This window comes from Equus przewalskii, chromosome 30 (assembly GCF_037783145.1).
Source record: "Equus przewalskii isolate Varuska chromosome 30, EquPr2, whole genome shotgun sequence".
NCBI lineage: Eukaryota > Metazoa > Chordata > Mammalia > Perissodactyla > Equidae > Equus > Equus przewalskii.
Window position 1 is genome coordinate 25,467,903 of NC_091860.1, and position 20,586 is coordinate 25,488,488.

The 20,586-nt window shown below is 44.0% G+C and overlaps 1 long non-coding RNA gene across 1 annotated transcript in view; it reads left to right on the top strand.

Annotated features, from left to right (window-relative positions):
- The window catches only part of LOC103556862 (uncharacterized), a 30,618-nt gene extending 10,715 nt beyond the window's left edge, over positions 1-19,903 (top strand). Inside the window, exons 2-5 of the long non-coding RNA XR_546314.2 lie at positions 8,694-8,746; positions 11,054-11,252; positions 15,754-15,813; positions 17,454-19,903. This is a non-coding gene — a long non-coding RNA (uncharacterized lncRNA). The remainder of the gene's footprint in view (positions 1-8,693; positions 8,747-11,053; positions 11,253-15,753; positions 15,814-17,453) is intronic.
- Positions 19,904-20,586: the final 683 nt, after the last annotated feature.

Sequence of the window (20,586 nt, forward strand, 5' to 3'; positions counted from 1 at the left end):
GGGCAGTTTGGCAAAGGAGAATGATGGCTAAACACACAGATTCTGGAGTCAGTTGGCCTGAATCCAGACCTTAGTGTGTAGCTTTATGAATTGGGCACATTACTTAACTTCTTGGGGTCTTAATTTGCATTTTTTGATGAAGTAGATACATCTCATAAAGATTCATTTAATCCTGACAAGAATTCGATGAGTTATTATATTTAAGGGTTAAATGAGTTGATTCAGGTAGCATTCTTGGAACAGCATCTGGTACACAGTAGACACTCAATACGTTTGAGCCCATTCATATCCTATGTTGTTGCACATTTCAGCAAATATGAGATTTTTTGGATTGGGTTGAGAACCCGACATTGCTGCTTTAGGACTGCAGCTGCCACCCCCAGATTCACTGCTTAAAAACCCAGAGAAGGGGTGTTTTCAGTGCCTACACCCCACAGATGCTGTGTGACTGTGAAGAGTTTGCGGTGCTCAGGGAAAGCCCCGAACACTCCCCAGCAGCTGCACACACTCCCTTGGGAAGGATTCTCTCCTTTGTTCCTCTTTCAGAGGCTCTGTAAAGATGATCAGGACATCGGTGCCATCTGGGCTTGGTAGTTCTTTAAATTCAGTTTCGTTTCTGTTTATGAAGGTATAAAATACTCCAGGCTATATTTAAAACAGTTTCAGGACCAGCATGACTATACCGTTCGCGGCCTACCCAGGGAAATTGCCTCTCCGAGGGACTACCTGCTTCTCCTACCTAAACTGAAGCACGTGGAGGAGTTTTTTGCTAGGAAGCTAAACTTTGCAGTGACTGATCCAGGCTTTGTGAGTGGCAATGGACAACTCTTGCGTGTGTGTGCGTGTGCATGCGCTCCATCTAAGCAGTCATACACGCATTCAGCTGCACCATTAGCTGCACTTCAAAGGTGGTTTTTGGACTTCGATTATGGCAAGAGTAACAGATGGACAGTGCAACAGATCTTCAGAGCTGTATGAAGCAGGCTTTTTTAAGGTCAACCATACCGTTTCTGGGGGGAAGAAACCATTGCCTAATCCAAGGTCATGAAGATGTATGCTTATTTTTCCTTCTAGGAGTTTTATAGTTTTAGCTCTTACACTTGGGTCTTTCATCCCTTTTGAGTTAATTTTTATGTAGAGTGAAAAGTAGGGGTTCAAATTCATTCTTTTGCATGTGGATGTCCAGTTGACCCACTGCCATTTGTTGAGAAGACTCTTCTTTTCCCATCAAATTGCCTTGGCACACTGATTGAAAATCATTTGACCATAAATATGAGGGTTTATTTTAGGACTCTCAAGTCTCTTTCACTGACCTATATGTCCATCTTTGTGGCAGTATCACGATGTCTTGATTAATGTTTTGTAGTAAGTTCTGAAACTGGGAAGGGTGAGTCCTCCCACTTTGTTCCTCTTTTGTCAAGATTGTTTTGTTTATTTTGGATCCCTTGTATTTCTATATGAATCTTAGGATCAGTTTGTCAATTTCTGCAAAGTACAGGCAGCTGACATTTTGACAGGGCTCGCGCTGAATCTGAACACCAGTTTAGGGAATGTCGCCATCTTAACAAGCTTCCAGTCCATGAACACACCCGTTGACTCCTTCAACAGCCTTGAATTCTCAAATAATGTCTCCAATCTGTGCCTGCTTAGCCAGGGTCAGGCAGGTAACTCTGACATGTCTAGTCAGAGGACTGAGCAGTGAATTAGTTAGGTTTGGGAGCATTTGTACATGTACGTTTCTGGACTGCTTAATTCTCTAGGATGGAGCATGGGACCCAAAGACTAGGATAAGATATAGTTCAACAATCACGGGCTTTTTGCCCCAGCCTCAGTCAAATATCATTCAGATTCTTGATGTTGGTATGATGGGGTACAGTGAGATTACTTTTCATTTTTGGGGTAGAGGGCCCCCTGCACGAGAATTAAGCAGTCTACTGTTCCTTTGAGATGAAACTAATCCGCACAAGCCTAGGGAATGTCTGGATGGCCTACAGTGTCCCACCTACTCATCTGCCAGAGAGTTTCTTCAAGTCTAGAGTGGGAGAGGGTGATCTTGGGGGCAGTGGCCAATGGTCCAGTAGAAACAGTTTCAGTAACCACATCTATCCCTGAGCATCCAGAAATGAGGAGGACACGACAGCTTCAGGTGTCTTCATTTAAGAGAGTCAGGAGCTGGTGGACCAGCACTTGCAAACTGTAGGATTTGAACCTTTAGTGGGGCTGTGAAATCAATGTAATGGTTCACAACCAGAATTCTTAACAAGGGACATAACAAATAGAAGAAGTTCATTGGGAGAGGTAAGAGTATGTTGTGTTTCCTGAAACTGGGAATACCAACCTGAAAAATTTTGCGAGGTTTTGGAGTTTCGTAGCTGCTCCACATCTGTCATTTCTGCCGCCCGCATCTCCTTCTCCAGAGTGACAAGCAGAAGAGGCTTCAAACAATAAGGGTCCAAGTGTTGCTCTTTAGGAACAGCAATGCACAGAGGGGTTGAACTGGGTGGACAATAACTCCAACAGCAGTGGGTATTCTGGAAGGAGAAAGGATGCCAGCTAGGTTACTGGGTCCTTTGGGAATAAAAGAGAAACTGTCCTGGGACTGAGAAATGGCCACAAGACTTAACCAGCAAGAAACCAAATGGTCTTCCACATTTGGCCACAAGGAAAACAAACTCAGTGAGAAAGGATTTAACTATTTAGTTTAATTAACTAAATTTGACGATGACCTGTCACGAAATGTAAAAATGACAATATACGCACTTCTTATGATAGATAAACTCTTTAAATATTAACCTCATCTTTAAATATAATCATAATTATTGCAATAATCGCTAACATTTACGCAGAACTCACTATGTGCAAAGCCATGTTCTAAATGCTTTTAGATGTTAACTCACTTAATCCTCACTACAGCCCTATCAGGTAGATACTATTATGATTCCCATTTTACAGATGAGGACACGAGGATCAGAGAACTTAAGTAACTTGCCCGAGGTCACTCTGCAAGTAGTTGATGGAGTTGGGATTTCAAGCCAGGCAAGCAGTCTCAAGAGTTCATGCTCTTAACCACGACACTATGTGCCGTTATGAAGAATGATGAGCAATATGTAAACTAGCTGCTCGATTGTCCACAATTAGGCCACATCTCTATAAGGCTACTTAGACAGATGTGCCCCTCAGGTCTGTCCTGGCTGGCACTCCCAGGCCCCAGCTGCTGGGAATGCTGGGTAAGCATGACTCACAGCTGCCCTCCTCAGCGGAGAATTGCCCTTTCTTTCTGAAGACTGTAGTTTCACTCCATTCCTGGAGGCAGACCTCAGCCGCGCACTGGCTGACCCCAGAGTGCACAGAGCTGACCCCCTCGCCTCAAGGTAGTACAATTTGTGCTCCAAGCATCCACGTGGGGTAAGACGGAAGCTAGTCCCTATCTGAGACCACATTCATGCTTAGCATCATTCTCTATCCCTATCTGCTTCTCTCACAACCCTTCTCCTGAGAGCACTAGCCCAGGAAATCATTTGGACAAGGATCCCCGTCTCACCCCAGGCTCTGCTTCCCAAGGACCCCATCTAGGACACCTGGTACACGGGGTGGTTGGGACCAGGGATGCGAGGAGAAGGTTGTGCTGGATGGGGCAGTGTTTGAGAGGTATGGGGGAAGGAGTAACCATAAGGACTGTGGAGTGGGGTGGCTGTTGCTAAGGGCAACATTGAAAAGAAAAAATGACAGGCTCAATTAAAGAAGGAAAGTGTGTGAGTCAGCGGGCTTCCTTGGCCTCAGGCCTGTCCCTGGAGGGCAGGAAGGACCGAGAAATAGGCCCAGGGCTTACCTGTAAGAGTGCAGAACTTCAGAGGTGGCTGGGTTCTCAGCCGAGGTGGCTCTCCTGTTCTAAGCAAGGGCCTTGACGGAAAAGGCGCGTGGTGCTGAGAGTCGGGGTGGGGATATCTGGGGAGCTGCCCTGGAGAACTTGAGTCCTCCGACTTCCCGCCCCGTGTGAAGACTATGCGGAGGCCTTACAAGACAATAGTGACCTCCTCAGGCTCTGCCCCAGCTCCCATTCTGGCGACCAGACCCATAACTAGGATCACGTATCAGTGCCTGTGGGCCCAAGGGCTGCTGGGCTGCTAAGGCAAGAACAGGACCGGCCCTCAGAGGAACTGCAGAAGTTGATGAAGCTGCATCAGCAGAGCTGGGTGGGCTGGCCCGGCAGTGGACACTGGGGGCAGGATGGGTGCGGGCAGTGGAGAGCGAAATATAAAGCTGGATAAGCAAGAGTTTGCCAAGATGGGAACCCTCTCTGATATCGGGCTTTACACCCTGGCCAGGGCTCCAGGAGAAAGTCCTAAGACTCTGCTGGTATGGTTTTGGATCCTTAGAATAAGCGATGGGCTGCATTTGACGCAGGGGAGACAGCAAACTGCTCTGGCTACTGTGCTGGAAGGCGTCATAAGGCTCAGAAGCGGGCATGCCATAACGTTCTGCTCAATAAAACTGAAAAACTCACCAGCTGACCATGTACCTCAGGAGGACACAGAAGGCACTCCATTTACCTGAGCAACAAGGAACGCGTGGTGAGGGGGCTCCAGCACTGCTGGGGACTCAAGGTGTCAGCAGAGCCTCACTCCCTCTGGGGAGCCTGGTGGAGAATCTGTTCCCTGTGTCTGCCAGCTTCGGGAGGCCGCCAGCACTTGTTGGCTGGTGGCCACATCACTCCACTCGTGCAATCTACCTGTGTTGTCCCCATGGCCTCCTCCTCTTCTGTGAGTGTCAAATCTCCCTCTGTCTCTCTCTTATAAGGAGCCTTGTGATTACATTGGGCCCACCAGATAATCCAGGATAATCTCCCAAACTTCAAGATCCTTAACAATCTCATCTCCAGAGACCCTTTCTCCTTAGAAAATAACATTCACAGGTCCCAGGGATGAGGACCAGATATCTCTGGGTGGCTATTGCTCAGCCTGCCACACCTACCTAAAGTGTGATACAATTTAAATGAGGTTTTAGAACATGCACTATAATCTTGTTTATTCTGGCAAACTATGAGTTGTCCGCGCCTTCCCCAGGTCCTTTCTCTTCTTCTTCCTGCTCTCTCTTGCACCTGGGAGTGTCCACATGACCAAAATTAGACTAATGGACACAGGCAGAGTGATGTACGCAACTTCTGGCAAGCTGTGTGCCCTGGACCCTGCCTTTTTCACCCTTCCTGGGAACCAATCCATCTTCAACTATGCAGACAAGGATAACGCAATAGTGGGGACCAAGGGGAAAAATGGAAGGCATCTAAAAAACCCATAGAGAGGGAATGATTTAAGCTGCTGTTGGAAATTATTTAAGCTGCCGTATTTTGTTGCCATAGCAGTTCAATCTTTTCCTAAGAAATATCTATCTATAAATCTATATCCATATATGTAAAAACATAAAAATGTACAAGAGAATGATAAACACCATACCATGGAGAATGGCATTTGGGAGAAAAAGGATCTGTAGGGGATATACAAGAGGCTTCGGTTGTATTTGTGAAATATTTTTGTTCATAAATTCAGTGGTGAATTAACAGGTCTTTATTATATTACTGTCTGTACTTTTTTGAACGTCTGAATTATTTTGTTAAAAATTTCTACGCCAATATTGGATAAGAAAATAAGAGTCATAGATGAGGTAAATGATAAAAATGACTTGGATGAAAAAAAATCTAAACCCAAATATATTAATGTGATAAATGATCATAGATGTGAGGCTATTTGATCGCACTAAGATCCTTCTGGAACCCTTTTTGCCACATGGAATAATGACGAGAATGATTCATGTGTGTGACATTTCTTTGCAGGAGATCAAGGGTAAGAATTTGGCCCTCCAGGAAGAATGTGCTCTAAATCCACAGTATTTCCTACTTCCTTAGGTACTTGATAAAGAGCTTGGGGCAAGGAAACTCCTTCAAAATAAAGACCAGGAAGTTATACAGCGCACTTGGGTGCATATTCAAGAGTTTCAAGTGCTTTTTATTCTCTTACTGAAACTTAACACTTTGGCTGAACAAGTTTGCAGCGGGTCAAGGTTAAGTGAGGAAGAGAAAGAATGTTTAACTTCCACTGAAAAGGAGCAGGGTTTTGATAAAGACTTCAGAACGTTGTTTGAGGAAGCAGGAATATGAAGCGTGTCCGCTGAACGGATGTTCTAGGTTCAGCGAATGCCCTCGACCCACGAGAGCTAAGGTGAAAGAGAAATGTATGTCTATGTATGGTAAAGAGTAAAGAATTGCACCCCAAAGGGCCCCGCTGAGTGGACCCTTAAGATTTTTAGCTGTTGTACGCTAGAAATCAACATGTGCGCTTCCTGTAAAGACACCTGGAGGTCCAAGAGGAAAAATGTCATCTGGTACCAACGTGCAGGTCAGGGCTCCAGAAATATAGATTCCCCCAAGCTCAGAGACCGAGATCCAAGAAGGCGGTCCGCCATGTTCCTGCCTTGACTCCTCCCCTGACACTCATATCTACACGTTTGCTCTATTTTTAAGCAAAAACACCTATGAAAACCCCTACAAAACCCACGTTATTTGTAGTCTTGTTTTCAGTATTTTGGTATTCCAGCGACGGCCCTAATTTTCTCCTCCCTTTTCTAAATTACCCTTTTGACTCAGTTCTTCTTCCTACACGTCTACTGCACCATCCACCCTGTCCCTTCTCATTTTCTGCATTTTCCCCTCGTTTCCTGTGGTCGCTTCTACTTCTGAATCCTGTGAAAAGGCTGGCCATGGGGATGGAAAGAGAACACGTAAAAGTGGAAATGCGATGCTGAGGAAAAATCGGAAGAAATGGAAGGAATCTGACCTCCCCACCCCCACCCTCGAGCCCGTCAACGCAGTCTCAATGGGAGCAGTTGCCACCTCTTTTCACTGCCTCTTCGGTGCGTTTTCAGGGAGGTTTTTTTCAAGTCAAGGCTGTATTTTCCCAAGTATTGAAGCACAGAGCGATCCGTCCCAACAGATAACCCACTGCATAAAATTTTCTAATTTGTATCAGAACATCCTCAGAATGGGGATAATGCTTTTTTTCCCAGAGTCACTTTACCAGCCTTTTGGCTGATTATTTGGCAAGATGTCCTGGTTGTGTAAAGTTAAACAAGGTTTTCAAAAGGTAATTTCCTTATATAAACAGCGTGTTCTGCACTCTGATGCATAACTTCAGCATTGTTTATTGTTTTACACCGGCGCTTAATTCCCCACCCCTCCAAATAAGTGTGCCCTTGTATCAGTTCTAATTTTACTTTTTAAGGTAAACACTGCAAATGATCATCTGTTGAATGAAAGAGAGCACAACCATTCTAATGAATCAGTTTTTAAAAGGGGGGACATGAGGAATATGTGTTAGAATTTCTCATAAATTCGTAGCCAAAAGTGATCGTTTTATTCATCCAACTCATTTTACATATGAGGAAATCAAGGCCCAGGGGTGTGGTCAAATTTGCCCAAGGTTGCCTATGAGTGAGAGGGATGTCCTGTCTCCCCTTTGGGCTTCTGCATATATAGTACTGTCTACCTGGAAACTGTTTGAAACGGCCAGCCTTCCCCCACCCCGACACTCTACATGTCCTCCTCAGTGCGGTGGTCACTTTCCCGGGAATAATTTCTGTGAAAATCCCCCAAACCCATAAGCTACAGGAGCACCCTGTATCTCCTTCTTTCCATCACTTCCCACCACGTGGGGCTTCGGGTTGTTTGCTGGTCAATCCCACACTCGGAGCTGTGACCTCTTTTCCTTAGTGGTAGGACACAGATCCTTTATACGGGGATCTGCAAAACTTAGAGTGGACTTTTCAGATAGGTCCTTCTTTCTCCTGGGTACGTTTTAGGCAAAGGGCTTGATTATCTCTTTTAAAGTCCTACCCTTGCCTTTGTAAAGATAAAAACTCTGCTGTGGTCTTACCGACTTTTAGCCTAGAGAACTGGCTAGACATCTGGCAGAGAGCTGCCGGGACATTGGGCAGAGTTCGGGGCAGTTCCATGCGCCTCTGTGTTCACATACTGTGTGTTACATGCTACCCCCCAGCCCCAGTCACTTCCACCTAAAACTCGCTCCTAGAGATACTCAGTGAAACTTTTCTCCATTACTCTTTGTAGAGGAGCAGACCATAAATAAGTATAAGATGTTATTCCATTTTTTATTGTACTGGAAATTGTTTGTTACTTTCTGGCGTTTCATCTATGTCAGCTGGTTACCCCAAATTGTGATGCAAATGTAAGGATATTTGATGAAATGCAGTATTAAAGGTTGACTTGTCCCGTGTCTTTCCTAACCTTTAAACGTCTATGTCAAATCCATTTCTATGTTGTCAGCTCCTGAAAAAGTTTCAGAACTTGACAATTCCTCAGCAATTGTCTAATCTAGTTATTTTACTTTATGAACGAGGAAACTCATTCCTCAATAAGCCCGGGAGGCGTCAGTGGTTGGTCGAATCTCAGTGCACTGAACTTTCTCTGTTCAACCTCCGTCCACTGCCTCCTGCAACTACGATGCTGGCTGTGTGGTCACTCAAACCAAGGACTGTTGGTGTCCTAATTATTGCCCATGAGTAATCCACACAGAATACTCCACCTGACTCTATGGATTAGCTCCGTGTGTTTAATTCCTAAGCACATCTCATTTTCTGAACTGGTTAGATAGGAGAGTCACCACTGTTTCCTTTTGTTTCTTCAGGGTTGTAGTAGTGGCTACATTTATCCCAAAACAATGAAAAGCCAACCACAAAGGTAAGTCAATTGATGGCTTATTCTCTTCAGTTCAATTTAATTCACTTTGAATGAATGTCTACTGTGCTCAAGGCCCTGTGATGGCTACATGGACATACAAAGGTGGATGTTAGGGAGTTGATGTTGTCGACAAGCCGCTGATGTCTGGCTGGTAGGGGCTGAGCAAGCCTCTGGGTCTGCATCTCCACCGATGACCACGCCACTGCTGTGGAACACGCAGCTGGGGAGCCAGCTTACCAGTACAGCTAAAGCAGGTTTCGGAGTAACATTTTCATTGTTACTCAGCCAGGTGACACCTGAAATCACCAATAACCAGAACAGTGACAATGGCACGTAACTGGTCATGGAGGTAAGTCTCCAAGGCCACTTCCACACTTCTCAAAGCTCGGAAAGCTCCCAAGGGGCAGGAACGTTAGTATAAATCATGAAGATCTCCTCTGGACTTGAGGGTGAGAACTCAGAGCCTGCCTGATGATTTCAGGATATTAAATGTCAGTAACACTTTTGGCCATAAGCTCTGACAATGGGTCCACGGCGCCTGTTGACCGGTGGGCATGTAGCCACATTACTGAAGAGTGCAAGTTGCCAACAGAGATAAAATCTAGGTTCCAGCTGTTGCAAAACACTCACAATTATTTTCTTGACAAATGTACCCTTGTGTGAATGATTTACAAGAACGTGATATTGTAGGAAAGCGAACGTTGTTGCAACAGGAATGAGTTGTGTCTTGCCTGTGGGAAACCTCACTCCTGTTCTGGGACATTAGGTTGTTGTGGGAAAGCAGGATGTTGATACAAGGAGGGTCTGACATATGAAGAAAGGAAGAAGGTAGACCACATGTGATAAAGTCATCCCAGTATTAAACGCGGATTGTTGCTTCCCGTTGACTACACAGTGGGTCTAATCCAATTAGCAAGATCGTGTCAGATGCTTTGTTACTCCTTTATTTATTAAATAGATATTTATCAAAAGCTTATTATGCCAAGCATTGTTCTGGACTCCAGAGATAACAAAACGGAGAGAAAAAACCTCTGATTGTGTGGAGTGTGCTAAGTAAATATGGATTTTTCTTGATCTTTGAATATTTTCATTTCAGTATATCAAGTGGGTCTGGGACAGAATAAAATACAATACTGACACAGTATTTCAGTCAGTATCCACAGATTGATAGAGTTAATCCACTTCCTAAAGTATGCCTGGGCTACCACTGAAGGCTATATGTCTGGTTTTTGGTAAAAGAGAAAATCAAGTTACAATACTATTTATACAATATGATCCCATTTTGTCAAAATATATATGCATAGAAAAAAGCGCCAGAAAGCTGTACACCCAAATTTTCAAAGCAACCATGGGATAATGGAGCATTTTATTCTCTTCTTTAGGATTTTCTGTGTTTTCCACATTTTAAATACCAAAGCAGAACGTGTTCTGCTTTTGTAACCGAAGACACTCTTTAAATATTATGTATTTTTGCTAATTACTTAAAAAATAACATTTGCGAATAATTTCAGGATTGTTCATTATTTGCTGCCATTTGCCTCAAGTACTACTCAAGAAAGACTATGCTCATTGACTGGGTCATGCACTGGAACCATAGACAGAATTAGAACTCATAATCCTGAAAATATTCGAGTGCATATTCTATTCATTCAACTATATTCTGCTCGTACTAGGGAAATTAAGGCGAGTTGTCATGTATGAGTTTGGCCTCCCCTGGTAGTAGAGCTCTGAGGAAAGGAGTTGGGTGTAAATAGTTTATTTGGGAAGCGATCCCAGAAATACGGTGAAGGAGAGCAGAAGTCAGATGAGAAGGAAGGAAGACCCATTAAGTTTGCTAGAGTGAGAGGGTTACCGGTGTGGGGCCTGGGGCTCCGTCCTGCCTGGGACCTCTGAGAGGATACACAGGGCGTAGCTTACAACAGACTCCCCAAGAGGCAAGAAAGCTGAGCTACCTACCCACCAGCTTCTATCCCTGACTGTTGAGGGCTCTTCCTAAAGGCATCAGCCTCCTAGCGTTTCTCACCTGTCCCACATGCAGGACACACAATCTGTTACGGCCGGAGAAAGCTCTAAGACAGAGGGAGAACCGGGTCCCTGAATGCCCCAGACTGAAGCTGCAGGGGAGCTCCAGTAGAGGCAGGCGATGTGAGTGGGCACTGACAAAGTTTGACACACTTCCGTAACAAACAGCTCTGGTGTGCAGTTGTTTAACACAATACAATTTTCGTTTTTGCTCATATGCTCCTGTGTAGGTCAGGCAGCTTTCCTAGGCAGCTTCCTCAAAACTTGTCTCTGCTCATTGTGCAGTTCCCCCAGCTCCCAGCCATGCTGACACGGAAGGGAGAGGCTGTGGAAGATGGCACTGGATGTCCGATGGCCCAGCCTGGTGGTGAAGGATGTCACTTCTGCCTATATTCCGTTTCCCGCACTCAATCATGTGGTCCACGCCATGCTGCACAGGCAGTTTGAGGATGTGGTCTTCCCACCTGGCCAAGATAAGGGATGGGTGAGCATCTTGCAATACTCTGATGTGCTTCTCATTTCCTTGTCTGTACTCATGAGAATTCTCTAAAGATCTGGTATTTATTGGATACTCAACCTTTTTTTTCCAAAAATGAACTTGAGTTCTTTATATAGGCTGTTTCAGATGCAAACGATTCTATGAAATAGTTAATACTGAGGGGCACAGTTGAGGAACTACGGTCCAGTGTGGCGAGTGCCGGAGAGTGGGAGTCAGAACATCCAAGAGCTAATTCGGGGCCTACTTTGACTACGTATGTGATTTTGGACACATGAGCCTCTTGATCTGAAAAATAATAAAGTATCTTATAGTTATCATATTCTATAATTATTTAGGTTAAGTAGTGGGTTATATATTTTTTAAAGAATATACATTTTGTATGTACATATGCACACATGTAAAAACCATGCACATCTGTGATAGTTAATTTTGTGTGTCAACTTGACTGGGCCAAGAGGTGCCTGGATCAAACACTATTTCCAGATGTCTCTGTGAGGGTGTTTCTGGATAAGATTAGCATTGAATCAGTGGGCTCAGTAAAGAAGATCACACTCCCCAATGCAGGTCAGCCTCATCCAATCCATGAGGACCTGAATAGTAAACAAGAAGGCAGAAGAAGGAAAGTCGCCCCTTTTGCTTCCTGCCTACCTGCTGGACGGGGACCTCGGGCTTCTCCTGCCCTTGGACTGGGACTTCCACCGTCGGCGCCCCTGGTTCTCAGGCCTTTGCACTCAGACCGGAATTAGACCACTAGCTTTCCTGGGCCTCCAGCTTGCAGATGGCAGATGGTGAGACTTCTCAGCCTCCATAGTTGTGTGAGCCAAACCCTTATAATAAATCTCTTCATATACATATACACGTATATGTCTCCTATTGGTTCTGTCTCCCTGGAGAACCCTGATGAGTACAATCCACAGCAGGGCCAGGAGGGGTTAGAACCAGGACCAGAACATCCACTCTTGGATGCTTTCTGTTTGTTGAACTACCTTCCTGTCCATCCCATCTTTTTCTCACCTTGCTCTCCCCTCAGATAAGAAGGGCATTCATTCTGTGGCTCGCCGGCCAGCCGGGCAGGTGTGTGCCGTCAGAGGTGAGCCAACACTGGCAGCAGCTGTGGATTCAATCCTCGTTCTCCGTAGGCTGTGGTAGAAGAAACAACACAGGTCCTGTTGTGAAACCCAAGGAAAGCGCAGACCTGTAGTCAATCTGGTCTCACCCGCAGGGCCGGCCGCATGTCTCGGTGCTAATGTTTCCAGGGCGAGAGGGGCTTCGGCTATTTATTATACACCAGAGGCCAGTAAACCACATACCGATTACAAGGCTACATTTTCTAGCTAACAAAACAGTCCGTGGTGCCAGATGACAGGGAAGCCTTTTTTTCAGTAAGTTTTGCACAGTCAAAGCAGTCGGGCGAAGGACCATAATTTTAGGAAACTCAGCTAACAGAATTTGACGTTCTAACAGGAACACTTAGCCGTCCATTTAGAGCCCAGTTAATTCGGAAAAAAATACTGGGTGATGATTTTCCTATCAGGTATGTGAAACAACGATCATATTAAAGAGTTTCAGTAACTTTTTTATTCTTCATTAATTTTGTTCATGCATTCCTCTATTTACTCATCCTTCAGAGATTTATTGAGTGGCGCTCGTAGACCAGAACCTGTGTTAGGTGCCAGGTGGCGGGTCATCTCTTTTCGCTGCTTCCGTGTGGACAGAGGAGGCCCATTGGGCGCAGCCAGCTTCACAAGAACAGCTTGCATGGGTTGACCTGGATTATTTTCTGAGAAGCAGCCGATAGAACAATGACCCATCTGACTCTTATCCCTAGATAGACTGTTTTCTGAATTAAAGCAATAACAGTGGAAACTAAATTTGTCTTTTCTCTTTAGCATCACAAGTGACTGAAATACATTTAGCCATCCCTTTAGCCTTTACGACTCAACGAGTGTAATAGGATATGGGATCTAGTGAGGAATAAAGAGCCAACATACATTGAGTTTGTGCTGAGTGCTGTCCTAAGCATGTTACATACATTAACCCATTTAAACGCCCCCAAAATACTAGTATTACTCTTATTTTACGAAAATGGAAACAGACGAGAGTAGACAATTTTCCACCTTTTGCAGGAACTACTTAATCTTCTTGTATGGACGGCACAATTACCATTCCAGGTCATTCTGTTAGAAAAGAGCACTACATAAAAGAGAGAGATTTTTCTTTTCCCCAAAGGACTGCAGAGTTTAAAGTCTTCAAATTTGATCAAAAGGACAGAGAAAGGACTCTGCTGAGTAGATGTAGGCATAGCCAAATGCAGTCATTGTCCGCCCTACATTGGCATCTGGGATCCAAAGATGAGTGTGCCCGAGGGAGCTCTTAGGCCAGGAGAAAAGAGAAATGTGTAAACAAATACTTACCGGGAGAAGTAATAAAAGCTACAAATAAAATATGTGGATAGCAGGAAGGGGGCAGATTGGAGGGCTATTAATAATAATAACTAGCACTTACTGATCACTATTCTGGGCTGGGAGCTGGTCCAAGAGCTGAACATATACTGGCTCTTTTAACCCTTACAACACCCCTATGATGCAGCAACTATTATCATGCCAACTTAAGCAACAAGGAGAGCGAGGTACAAAGAAGTTAAATAATGTGTCCAAGGCTTTTGGGAGAGACAATCCACTGTGGACCCTGAGCGTTCCTGCACCATCTTCCTGGGTGTGTCAAGCACTCATGGCCCTGACCGCTCTTGACCTGAGCTATTTCCCATAGCTGTGTTTGCAGCAAGCAGCCCAGAGTGATGAGATAGCATCTTCCCCTGGACAAAAAGAAGGCTTTTTATTCCACTTATTATAAAAGTGATGATTCCTCCAAGTTCCATGTTCGTGTCCTATAATGCAACCACTGTGTGTGCAGACATCCGTAATGGGCCCTGTGAATTACCACCATGGGACTTGCGGTCATAGGGAGCCAACGCAAACTAACATGAAGTTCAATCTACTGCTTTAGTCGTGAGCAACAAAGTCCTTTGTCTCTGACCCAGGAGTCTCGTGTCTCCTGCCAGCATCTATCAAGCACTAACAGGCAAGCTCGGTAGCTTGCAAGTAGGATAACATCTCAAATCCTGTGTAGTCCTTGACAAGGTCACACGGCCAGTAAAGGGTAGAACTTGAATTTGAACCTAGATAGTTTGGCTCTGAAGACCACAGCGTTAAACGTTTGTTACTAATACTGCATCAAAGGTAGGAACTGACTTTTCCTAGTAGAGTAAAGGCAGACTTTGAAAGAGAATATGGTGTTGGGAATGGATTTTGAAGGATAAACGGGAATGGAACAGAAGATAAAGAAGAAAGAATATTCCTGGTAGAGGGAGCAACGCGTGCAAAGGCTGGAAGCCAGGAAGAACACAGTATTTTCCAGATACCGCAAGAATGGTGTCGGACTGCAGTGCCCAGCGAGATTTTGCTGAGGACGGGGGCAAGAGATGAAGTTGGAAAGAAAGGCAGAGGCCAGAACATGAATAGGCATGTGCGCGCATTTACCTTTTATTATGGACCGAATGTTTGTGTCCCTCGGCTCAGATTCCTATGTTGAAATCCTAACCCCCAAGGTGATGGTATTAGGAGATTGGGCCTTCAGGAGGTGATGAGGTCATGAGAATGGAGGTCCCATGAATAGATTAGTGCCCTTCGAAAAGGGACCCCAGAGAGCTCCCTTGCCCCTTCCATCACGTGAGGACATAGCAAGAAGACGACATCTATGTACCAGGAAGTGGGTTCACACCAGACACCAAATCTGCCTGCACCTTGTTCTCGGACTTGCAGCCTCCAGAACCGTGAGAAATAAATGTCTGTTGTTCTAAGCTAATCTATGTATTCTGTTACAGCAGCCCAAAGAGACTAAGACGCTTGTAGAAATCAATTTAAGGATTTTAGGCGGGGAAAGGACAGGATCAGATTTGTGTTCTTGAAAAATCCCTCTAGAATCCTGTGCAAGATGAATTGGAGGCGTCAGAGAGATCCAGTAAGAAGCAGGTGGAATAATCTAAGTGAGATGTCATCAGGGCCTGAAGTCGTCACATGTACAATTTAAGTGCCAATATTTCAACTTAATGCCTAATGATAGCAGTAACTGACTTGGAATTACTCCAGCCAGAATAGTTGTATTTTTAGTTCCAGAGCTTTGATCTTTTCAGTTTATAAAAGAAGCAGGTCAACTGAAGAAGGCAATCTCGTTTCTGCCAATTCCAGACAGAAGAGATGAATGAGGAGGCGCTGGGTCTGCGCTGCCCTAAGACCGAGGCAAGCACACAAGATATTTCAGACTCTATCTGCTTTCTTCATCAGGGCAGAGAAGAACGGGGAGAAGCTAACGGGAGTTCCCGCCCAAAGCAAAGGTTCTCACACCTTTCTGAGCAGAGCCCACTTAGGCAGAATAACATAGCCCATAAGCACACATGACTCACTTTTTCTTTTTTCTCTTTTTATAGGAAAAACTCTGGTAACAACAAGGGTCCCTGGAGAAGCCAGTCGGGGTATCAGTGATGGAGGTAAAGATTATGGATTTATCTGCTTTGGCAGCAGAATGTGGGTAATTTATTCTGGGTCCCCAAAGTTCACGTCTTTAAATTAAGTTATGGGAAAATTAAAGTCCGAAATATTGATGAAGATAACGCATCGCTACACATTGTAAACTTAGTAAAATAGTCCATGGCAAACTAAGAATAATGAAATGGAAGAAACTGTAATTTGTGGTTAAAAAGTGGCAATACCAGCAATTGAAAAATATAATGGGCCGAATTCCCTAAGTCACCTAAAACCCATTCATCTTTCCTCCTTCCTAACAGGGCCCAGAAATTGTTGAGGAATATACTCTCTGCACAGCCAAGCCCGTTAGGAGAGACCGGCCCATCCCCAGCTCCAGGTGGTAGATTCCAGTTTGTCTAAATTAGTCCAGTTCTCCTTGCTGGTGATGGGGTTAGGCACAGACAGGTGACAAAAGCTTTTCTGGATATTGCTATGCCAGAATATAGTGCCTGCAAGTGCTTTATCTACCTAGCAAACTTGAGAGGCGCTAGCCCAAGGACAAAACTGATACAGAGACAGGGAAGAGCCAAAAGAGACCCAAAGAAGCAGAGCTGTCACAATTTGAGACTCCTTGTTATGTGGAACAATAGATGCCCTTATTGATTATGCCTTTCAAGTCAGGTTTCCATCATTTGTTGCCGAAATCTTCCAGATACGATGACATATCTAGAGTGATCAGGCACGGACAACATCACCCTCTGGGAAGCTTTGTGACCTCAACAAGCACGAAAAGATCAGCCAGGCTTTTTAGAAGAATTCTGAGCTTGAATCTTCGGTCAACTCTAGAAGCTGCTAATGGTAGTTTGCTAACACCAAATTCTGTGAATCCTGATAACTCCCTTATTAAGCTACTGCTAAGGCGCCCTTCCAAGTGCGTGTAAAATGAAGGTTTCAGAGGCAAAGGAAGGACATCCATTTTGGGACCAGGTCTCGGCAGAGAGTGGAATCTAAACAACAATTTGGAAACACCACTGCCCTAAAAATAACTGGGGATATCCCACTATGGTGGAGGGGCTGGCGGGTAACGTTTCCCACAATAAGAATTCCCGGTGATAGCTAACCTGCTATTTGTTGAATATGAGCTACAGCTAAAACACACTGCTAAATGCTAACTACCAGGGGACAGTTTATTATCGTGATGGCGATTTATAAGAGACTCTCATAAACTCACTCGCGCTCAGAACGCACAGACCAGTGAAAAGTTCTTCCCCGCTCCTCTCCTGATAGCTACGTGTAGACTTTCCCCCAGACGCTTGTCAACATTCTTCATTAAAAATTTGGATTCTCTCATCAAAGCCAGCAGTCTGTTCTCTTTGATTGCCCGTAAACCAGTGGTACTGTTTCATTCTTTCTTTGTATTCTCTCTGAAGAGAGTTGGTGAAAATTTACATAATTTTAATTGAAAGATAGTTAGTCATCATGTGTGGGAAGGAAACGGCTGCCTAGAGTGGGTCTGGGACCCCGGGAAGCTGTCCTGTGCTCTTTTCCTTTGCTGTGCTGGCTTCTTCTCTGTGCTTTAACATAAAACGTTTGTGAAACGAACCAAAAACGAAGTTGAGAATTCATCTTGTCTCAAGGAATGATGTTAATTTGGCTCTTTTAGGTTACAAGGAATACAGACATCCTCTTACTTCAGATGATGACATTAAGAGAAAGAAAGAAAACAGAGGAATTGGGAAATACATCAGTGACTGGACAGCCACTTACCAGTCAAGACACAGCACCAGCACTAACGACCCAATGAGAACTCTGGGGACCAGGCATCTTCTTGTCTCGGAAGTGGACATCTGTCACTCCCTCCTTGTGATCCCCACACTGGTGACTTTGTTTCTTTCACACATGATTTGTCCACCTGCTGCCTCTGAAAGTTAGTGTCACTATATATAGAATTCTAGGTTGAATGCTGGTGTTTTTTCGTTCAGCACTTAAAATGATCATTTCATTGTCTTCTGTCTTGTATTATTTCTGATGAGAAGTCAGTCATCATTCTTGACATTCCATTTTTTAAAAATCTCTTTTCAATCTCTGACTCAGTTGGATAATATCTATAACTGCTGTTCAAGTTCATTAATGTTTTCTTTCTTTCTTTGTTTTTTTTTGGTGAGGAAGATTGGCCCTGAGCTAAGTTCTGTTGCCAATCTTCTTTTTTTCCCCTGCCCACAGCCCCAGTACCTAGTTGTCTGTCCTAGCTGTAGGTCCTTCCAGTTCTTCTATGTGGGACACTGCCTCAGCATGGCTTGATGAGCGATGGTAGGCAAACCCCAGGCTGCTGAAGTGGAGTGTGTGAACCTAACCACTACACCACTGGGCAGGCCCCACTAATGTTGGCTTTTGAGGATTCAAACTGCTGTTAATATCATCTAGTGAACTTTTTATTTCAGGCATTGCATTTTATCATGCTAGAATTTCCATTTTCTCCTTTTTTAGTGTTCACTTTTCTTGCCTGAGATACCCCTATCTCTTACATTCACCTTTCTCTGTAAATTCTTAAAAATGTTTATAATAATTGTTTTAAAATTCTTCTTCATTCCAATAACTGGGGTTAACGGCCGGTCTGCCTCTATTGACCATGCTTTCTCTTGACTGTTGGTCAGTGTCTCCTGTTTGTTTGCATGCCTCATAAATTTTTACTGTATCTCATAAACGTGTATACAAAGACAGTGAAGACTGAAGTATAATAATCTTCACATTTTATTTCTCAGAGAATGCAGGCCCTTTCTCTCTGTCTGGCAGGCTGAAGGGCCAATTATTCACATTCCTTCTGGAGTCAGATTGACCCGGATCTGGGCTGAAGTTTTAATTAGATTGAGATTATTTATGCTTAGACGGACCCCCCAACTCGCACACTACTGCTGTCTTTTTGACATTACCAATATTTGAGCTGATGGTCTTCCATTTTAAATATTTTTCATTTACTTTGGATTCAAGTCAGCAGAACCCTGGAATCCAAGCTCTGTGGGAATTCGGGGTTCTTGGTGACTTTGCTCTGCATTTTAGTCCTTTCTTGTCTGATTCTTTTCGGTCAAAGTTTGAGGGGAGAAGTTGTTGGGACCATTTGTTTTTGTAATTGGGACACTTCCACATTTCGGATTCACCTCTCTAGCCTCCACCACCATCAGAGGCTCAGCTGATTTCTTCTCCTTCCTGCAAAGTCCCTGCCATACCTAAACCACAAACTCTTCCCTGGGGGTCGGCTGTCCTGACTCTCCGTTTGCCAGCGGAGGGCTCGTTTCTCAGAAACTCAGTTCAGTAAGCCTCCCTTTGTCCCAGATCTTTCTTAGCCCCTTCGAAAAGTGTGATTTTTATATGTCTGGGTTTTTGTTGGTGTTACCACGTGAACAAAGATGTTTCAAGTCCTACCTTCTAACCTGAAGTGGATGTCAGAATCAAAGATTTGAATTTTTAAAAATATAACCATAGGATCACTAGAAAAAAATATGGGATAATTTATTTTACAATTTGGAATGGAGAAAGTCCTTTCAAAGCAGGACGCAAACCTCAGAGCCTCAGAAATCATAGGGTGATTTAAGCTCCCTCTTTCTGTCTCTCTCTCTCATATGCGTGATGCGTGAGATATATAGATGTATATATTCATAGATATAGATATGGATCTATATATCTCTTCAACTTCAGTATAGTAAAATATACCAAAGACAGATGACAAACTGAGAAAGAAATATTTGCAACACATAAGACAAAGATTGCTTCAAAAAAACATGTTGAGATTTTTTAATAAATAATTTTAGAAGGGAAATGGAAAAGGCAGATAGTTCACATAAAAATCATCATAAATAGATTGTCAACATGGAAAGATGCTCCCACTCACTGAAAATTAAGAACTACGACGGGGGCCGGCTCTGTGGTCCAGTGGTTAAGTTCGTGTGCTCCGCTGCGGCGGCCCAGGGTTCAGACCCTGGGCGCGGACATGGCACCGCTCATCAGGCCATGTTGAGGTTGCGTCCCACATCCCACAACTAGAAGGACCTGCAACTAAGATATACAACTGTGTACCCGGGGGGTTTGGGAAATAAAGCAGAAAAAAAAAAAAAAAAAGATTGGCAACAGTTGTTAGCCCAGGTGCCAATCTTTAAAAAAAAAAAAAACTACGACGTGGACTGGACACTGTTTTCGCCTGTCACCTTGACACAGCTAGGTGCCAGGGTCTGGGAAGCCAGCAGTCGCACACACTGTGGAGGGGGGTGGAAATTAGCACAGCGTCCTTAGATGTGTTTGTTTCACGTTCTCTTAAGAGTGTTTTTTGTCAATCTCTAACAAAATTAGAAAATTAATATGACCTTTGACCCAGCAATTTCAGTTCCTAGGAATTTATTCTACAGATATGCCTAAAATGCACATAAGGATGTGTGCAAAAGCGTAATGATTGCCGCATTGTTGACAAGAGCAAAAACTGAAAACAACTAATATCCGTAATGCGGGGCTGGTTAAAAATTTATGGCATATCATCTCAACGGAATGCTCCAAAGCTAGAAGGAAATTCAGAGCCGTGTGTGCCGAGATAGAAAGATTACCAAGGTATATGGCCAAGTGCAAAAACCAAGACATAGAATAATATGATTTATATGCCCTCATTTATATAAAAAGAGGAGATCAATGGATGTGTGTACAGGACAATGTCTGGAAGGTACACAGGGAATTGTTGAGGAGCGGGATTAGGAGTCTGGGTTGGAAGGGGGTTTGTTTTTCATTTTAAACTGCCCTATTATTTGAATTTTTTT